Below are 7,596 nucleotides of genomic sequence, written 5' to 3'. Positions count from 1 at the left end.
GGCAGTTTGTTTGTCCTCCGTCGTGTGGGAATTGTCCTCCACAATTATTGCATGTTCTGTTTTGACGTTTGTCACTTTCATTTTTGTAGCCCTGGCTTTTGTTATAGTTTTACAGCACACATTGAAAGTTATTTTTGTGATTTTGATTGAGCATTCTCCATGCCTGCAGCTTGTTTATCTTGTGCCCTACCTGTATCAAGTAGTTATTGAAGAGCCATTTAATATTTAAGCGCCATCCGGCGGAGGAGCGCGGAACTGCAGTGACTTGATTTCTTAATCAACATTTGCAAACTCGCATCTGGATGCTAATTGCCTCAATCTTGTGTGGTAAGCATCCAAGGTTTCGCTTTCATTTTGTCTTGCTTGTCTGAAAACGTAGGTTTCATATTCTGTGTTGACTTTTGGACAGAAATATGCATTGAGCTTGGCTACAGCTGTATCATAGTCATCAGCTGCTTGGGTATCTTGCAGTGTGTCAAATATATCATACACACCGACCCTGCATAGCGTAACAGTAATGCCCTTTTCTGTGTGTTATCCACAATGTCTAATGCCACTAGAAAATTGTTGAATCTGTTGATCCATCTTTTCCACCTCGAGCCGATTTAGCTGGGTTCTGTGTGCACATCAAAGATCGGAAAGTTCTGTAAACTAGCCATAGTGGGATTGTACTGTAATGTACAATGTTAGCTAGCTGATTCCGACGTTAGCTTGGCTGTTGTTGCTATCTGCGTTTACTCACATAGGCACGTCGTTCGTCTTGTAAATTGCATTCTTCTCTTGTGCGTTTCAATCGTCGCCAATTGTAACGTCCTGCTGTTTAGATTGCTTATGTTTATAAGAACTGAGGTCGGGGCGTTCGTATACTTTATTTTAACTTTACTCAGAAGTACAGTGGGGAAAGAAAGTATTTAGTCAGCCACCAATTGTGCAAGTTCTCCTACTTAAAAAGATGAGAGAGGCCTATAATTTTCATCATAGGTACACGTCAACTATGACAGACAAATTGAGAAAATATTTTCCAGAAAATCACATTGTAGGATTTTTAATGAATTTATTTGCAAATTATGGTGGAAAATAAGTATTTGGTCACCTACCAACAAGCAAGATTTCTGGCTCTCACAGACCTGTAACTTCTTCTTTAAGAGGCTCCTCTGTCCTCCACTCGTTACCTGTATTAATGGCACCTGTTTGAACTTGTTATCAGTATAAAAGACACCTGTCCACAACCTCAAACAGTCACACTCCAAACTCCACTATGGCCAAGACCAAAGAGCTGTCAAAGGACACCAGAAACAAAATTGTAGACCTGCACCAGGCTGGGAAGACTGAATCTGCAATAGGTAAGCAGCTTGGTTTGAAGAAATCAACTGTGGGAGCAATTATTAGGAAATGGAAGACATACAAGACCACTGATAATCTCCCTTGATCTGGGGCTCCACGCAAGATCTCACCCCGTGGGGTCAAAATGATCACAAGAACGGTGAGCAAAAATCCCAGAACCACACAGGGGGACCTAGTGAATGACCTGCAGAGAGCTGGGACCAAAGTAACAAAGCCTACCAGCAGTAACACACTATGCCGGCAGGGACTCAAATCCTGCAGTGCCAGACGTGTCCCCCTGCTTAAGCCAGTACATGTCCAGGCCCGTCTGAAGTTAGAGTGCATTTGGATGATCCAGAAGAGGATTGGGAGAATGTCATATGGTCATATGAAACCAAAATATAACTTTTTGGTAAAAACTCAACTCGTTGTGTTTGGAGGACAAAGAATGCTGAGTTGCATCCAAAGAACACCATACCTACTGTGAAGCATGGGGGTGGAAACATCATGCTTTGGGGCTGTTTTTCTGCAAAGGGACCAGGACGACTGATCCGTGTAAAGGAAAGAATGAATGGGGCCATGTATCGTGAGATTTTGAGTGAAAACCTCCTTCCATCAGCAAGGGCATTGAAGATGAAACGTGGCTGGGTCTTTCAGCATGACAATGATCCCAAACACACCGCCAGGCAACGAAGGAGTGGCTTTGTAAGAAGCATTTCAAGGTCCTGGAGTGGCCTAGCCAGTCTCCAGATCTCAACCCCATAGAAAATCTTTGGAGGGAGTTGAAAGTCTGTGTTGCCCAGCGACAGCCCCAAAACATCACTGCTCTAGAGGAGATATGCATAGAGGAATGGGCCAAAATACCAGCAACAGTGTGTGAAAACCTTGTGAAGACTTACAGAAAACGTTTGACCTGTGTCATTGCCAACAAAGGGTATATAACAAAGTATTGAGAAACTTTTGTTATTGACCAAATACTTATTTTCCACCATAATTTGCAAATAAATTCATTTAAAATCCTACAATGTGATTTTCTGGAAAAAAAATTCTCATTTTGTCTGTCATAGTTGACGTGTACCTATGATGAAAATTACAGGCCTCTCTCATCTTTTTAAGTGGGAGAACTTGCATAATTGGTGGCTGACTAAATACTTTTTTTCCCCACTGTATGCTGGCATTACATGGTTCACATGGCATATCACTCCCACTGTCTTGCTACTGTAAAACATGGAACTGGAATCCCACGGTATGAATACACGGACTGGATAATGGCATAATGTTCACTACATTACAATATTCAATATACGTTTATGCTTTTCAAAATGCAATATTTAAATTACTTTTGAAATGGTTTTCTTGTCATTTGAGGTGACAGGCAAAGGTCTCCATGTAAACCATAACACTTAATAATCATGTTTATTTAGGCTTCATTAAATAAGCCAAAAAAACATGTTTGTCTATGACTACATTTTGGCTACAATTTCTATTTTCTGGTGAAGATGTCATTTTGTGGCCATAGAATGCAAGGATGACAACCTTTGTGGGCAAAAAGCAAATGTCTTACTGCAAGAAACACAAACAAAAGACATGGCTCATTTTATAGATCAGAAATTAAACTAATGATAAGACAATATGTGAAAAGACACTTGTATATCTGGGGAATAAACATGTCAATAATGATCACTCATATGCAGATAATGAGATACAGTTGAAGTCGGAAGTTTACATACACCTTAGCCAAATCAATTTGTGGATCACTCATTACTTATTCAGAGGCTTTCTTCAATTGGCCTGTACCAGCCTGAGTGTAACTGGTTTGAAAATGATTTAACGGACAGAACGCAGTGTGTATTTACTGATGATGTTAAATCAGGTTTTCTGGACAGGGATCGATTCTTGGTCCGGTTCGTTTTATATTAACAATATTTGTTATCTTAAAAAATATATATATATAATAATAATTCACCTGTATGCAGATGATACTGTTGTGTATGTTATTGCCCCCACGGCTGACTAGGCTATTTCGGAGCTTCAATCTGCTTTCATTGCTTTGCAGAAAGCCTTTGTTGAACTGACATTGGTATTTAATGCAGGTAAAAGCAAGTTATGTTATTTTCCAAATCATGTAAAAATACATCTGATGATTTAGGCATACGTACATTGGATGTGCCCTCATTGACTGTGTCCCCACTTATACATTTCTAGGCATCTGGATTGATGATAGGCTTTCCTTAAAAAAGCATGTTGATGAGTTAGTTAAGAATTAAAATGGGGTTATTTTATAGGAATAGGTCATGCCTTTCGTTAAATAGCAGAAAACAAATCATTCAGAAAATTTGACTGTGATGTGTTGTGTTGGATTTTCCCCAAACATAACACTTTGTATTCAGGAAATTAAGTTAATTTCTTTACCACATTTTTTGCAGTTTTACTTTAGTGCCTTATTGCAAACAGGTTGCATGTTTTGGAATATTTGTGTTCTGTACAGGCTTCCTTCTTTTCACTCTGTCATTTAGGTTAGTATTGTGGAGTAACTATAATGTTGTTGATCCATCCTTAGTTTCCGCCTATCACAAACATTAAAATCTGTAACTGTTTTAAACATGGTGAAATACCTGAGCGGTTTCATTCCCCTCCAGCAACTGAGTAAGAAGGATGCCTGTATTTTGTATTGACTGGCTGTATTGCTACACCATCCAAAGTGTAATTAATAACTTCACCATGCTCAAAGATATATTCAGTGTCTGCTTTTCTAATTAAAATGTTTACCTATTCAACCACAAAGACCAGGGAGGTTTTCCAATAACTCACATTGGAAAACCTCCCTGGTCTTTGTGGTTGCATCTGTGTTTGAAATCACTGCTCAACTGAGGGACCTTACAGATATTGTGTGGGGTACGGAGATAGGTAGTCATCAAAAATCATGTTAAACACTATTATTGCACACAGTGAGTCCATGCAACTTATTATGTGACTTGTTAAGCACATTTTTACTCCTGAACTTATTTAGGCTTGCAATAGCAAAGGCGTTGAATACTTATTCACTCAAGACATTTCAGCTTTTCGTTTTAAATTAATTTGTAAGAACATAATTCCTCTTTGACATTATGGGGTATTGTGTGTAGGCCAGTGACACAAAATCTAAATTTGATCAATTTTATATTCAGGCTGTAACACAACGAAATGTGGAAAAAGTCAAGGGGTGTGAAGACTTTCTGAAGGCACTTTCCCAAGGTCATTGCTGTAAATGAGAATGTATTCTCAATCAACTCACCTGGTAAAATAAGGAATAATATATATTATACAGTTGAAGTCGGAAGTTTACATACACCTTAACCAAATACATTTAAACTCAGTTTTTCACAATTCCTGATATTTAATCCTAGTAAAAATTCCCTGTCTTTGGTCAGATAGGATCCCCACTTTATTTTAAGAATGTGAAATGTCAGAATAATAGTAGAGAGAATGATTTATTTCAGCTTTTATTTATTTCATCACATTCCCAGTGGGTCAGAAGTTTACATACACTCAATTAGTATTTGGTAGCATTGCCTTTAAATTGTTTAACTTGGGTCAAACGTTTCGGGTAGACGTCCACAAGCTTACCACAATAAGTTGGGTGAATTTTGGCCCATTCCTATTGACAGAGCTGGTGTAACTGAGTCAGGTTTGTAGGCCTCCTTGCTCGCACACGCTTTTTCAGTTCTGCCCACATATTTTCTATAGGATTGAGGTCAGGGCTTTGGGAAGGCCACTCCAATACCTTGACTTTGTTGTCCTTAAGCCATTTTTCCACAACTTTGGAAGTATGCTTGGGTCATTGTCCATTTGGAAGACCCATTTGCGACCAAGATTTAACTTCCTGACTGATGTCTTGAGATGTTGCTTCAATATATCCATATAATTTTCATTCCTCATGATGCCATCTATTTTGTGAAGTGCACCAGTCCCTCCTGCAGCAAAGCACCCCCACAGCATGATGCTGCCACCCCCGTGCTTCACGGTTGGGATGGTGTTCTTCAGTTTGCAAGTAACCCCATTTTTCCTCCAAACATAACAATGGTCACTATGGCCAAACTGTTCTATTTCTGTTTCATCAGACCAGAGGACATTTCTCCAAAAAGTACGATCTTTGTCCCCATGTGTAGTTGCAAACCGTAGCCTGGTTTTTTTATGGCAGTTTTGGAGCAGTGGCTTCTTCCTTGCTGAGCGGCCTTTCAGGTTATGTCAATATAGGACTTGTTTTACTGTGGATATCGATACTTTTGTACCTGTTTCCTCCAGCATCTTCACAAGGTCCTTTGCTGTTGTTCTGGGATTGATTTGCACTTTTCGCACCAAAGTACGTAACATCTCTAGGAGACATAACGCGTCTCCTTCCTGAGTGGTATCCCATGGTGTTTATACTTGCGTACAATTGTTTATACAGATGAATGTGGTACCTTCAGGCGTTTGGAAATTGCTCCCAAGGATGAACCAGACTTGTAGAGGTCTACAATTTGTTTTCTGAGGTCTTGGCTGATAACTTTTGATTTTCCCATGATGTCAAGCAAAGAGGCACTGAGTTTGAACGTAGGCCATGAAATACATCCACAGGTACACCTCCAATTGACTCAAATTATGTCCATTAGCCTATCAGAAGCTTCAAAGCCATGACATCAGTTTCTAGAATTTTCCAAGCTGTTTAAAGGCACAGTCAACTTAGTGTATGTAAACTTCTGACCCACTGGAATTGTGATACAGTGGATTATAAGTGAAATAATCTGTCTGTAAACAATTGTTGGAAAAATTACTTGTGTCATGCACAAAGTAGATGTCCTAACCGACTTGCCAAAATTATAGTTTGTTAACAAGAAAGTTGTGGATTGGTTGAAAAACAAGTTTTAATGACTCCAACCTAAGTGTATGTAAACTTCCGAATCAACTGTAGCTGAATACTGTATGGAAAATTGTTAGTTAGAAGTTAAGAATTAAAGTGGGCTTCCTTTATAGGAATGGGGCATGCCTTTCATTAAATTGTAGAAAACAAATAATTCAGTCGACATTCATTCCGGCTTTAGATTATGGCAATATCATCTATATGAATGCAGCTGCCACTGTATTGAGGCAATTGGACACAGTTTATCATAGCACACTACACTTTATTATGGGCGATAGGTTCAGTACACATCACTGCATTCTGTATCAGAAAGTCTCGTAGATTAATGCACTGCTCTCTTTTTGTTTATAAAGCCCTCGTGCAGACTTCCGCCAAACCTTACTTCATTGTTAAATTACAGACATATTGTACGAGTCACCAGACCCGATCACAGGGATGGCTAGCTCTGGAGATCTCTTCGGAAGTGAATGAAACAATAATAGAAATAATAATATATACATATTTACAACTCTAACAATGATAAATATTCATTGGACATTTGCTGAGGAATGTTTTTTTTTAATGATCATGTTTTGAAAGTTACTTTTCTTAAATTGCTTGTAATATTTTTCAATGTTTTTATTGCGTTGGAATTGTAAATATTGTGAAATTGTATGCTGCCCTATAAAGGCAAAACACAGTAACTACACTTTTGGTCAACATTAAGTTAAGACTGAAATCAGGCTTTGTAGTATCTGTTTTATCTTGTGATAAAATGTCCTGGTGTTCCGTTTCAGAGAAAATGGAGTGTAAAATTTACAGTAACTACAAAATCTAATTAAAAACTAACACAAACAGTAGTTACTGAAGTTGCTACACTTTGACTTTGTTTCACCATGTTTTGACTGCAGTTACCCGCTCTGCCATACAAAGGGAAAGAGCAGTAACTACAACAGGGTTTCCCAAACTCAATCCTCGGGACCCCAAGGGGTGCCCTAGCACTACACAGCTGATTCAAATAATCAACAAATCATCAAGCTTTGATCATCTGAATCAGCTGTGTAGTGTTGGGGCAAAAAATTTAACGTGCACCCGTTGGGGTCCCGAGGACTGAGTTTGGGAAACGCTGAACTACACAAACAGTGAAACTGAGAAGAATGTATTAAAGTGTATTTGCTGTCCAGGTAGATACGTGATAATGCACTGATGTATTATCTTATTATGAAGTAATTTTTTACTCATATCAACCATGACAACTGATTTGACCAAATGAATTACCATAAAAAGTCAAACAGAAAAACAACATGAAAGTTGGACAAACACCTTTAGATTATAGTTAAATAATAGATACTTCGATACTACTGCACTGTTGGAGCTAGGAACACTAGCATTTCGCTACACCCGCAATAACATCT

The sequence above is a fragment of the Coregonus lavaretus genome, assembly GCF_964263955.1.
Source record: "Coregonus lavaretus genome assembly, chromosome: 7".
NCBI lineage: Eukaryota > Metazoa > Chordata > Actinopteri > Salmoniformes > Salmonidae > Coregonus > Coregonus lavaretus.
The sequence above is the reverse complement of the archived record's forward strand: the minus strand, read 5'-3'. Positions refer to the sequence as shown.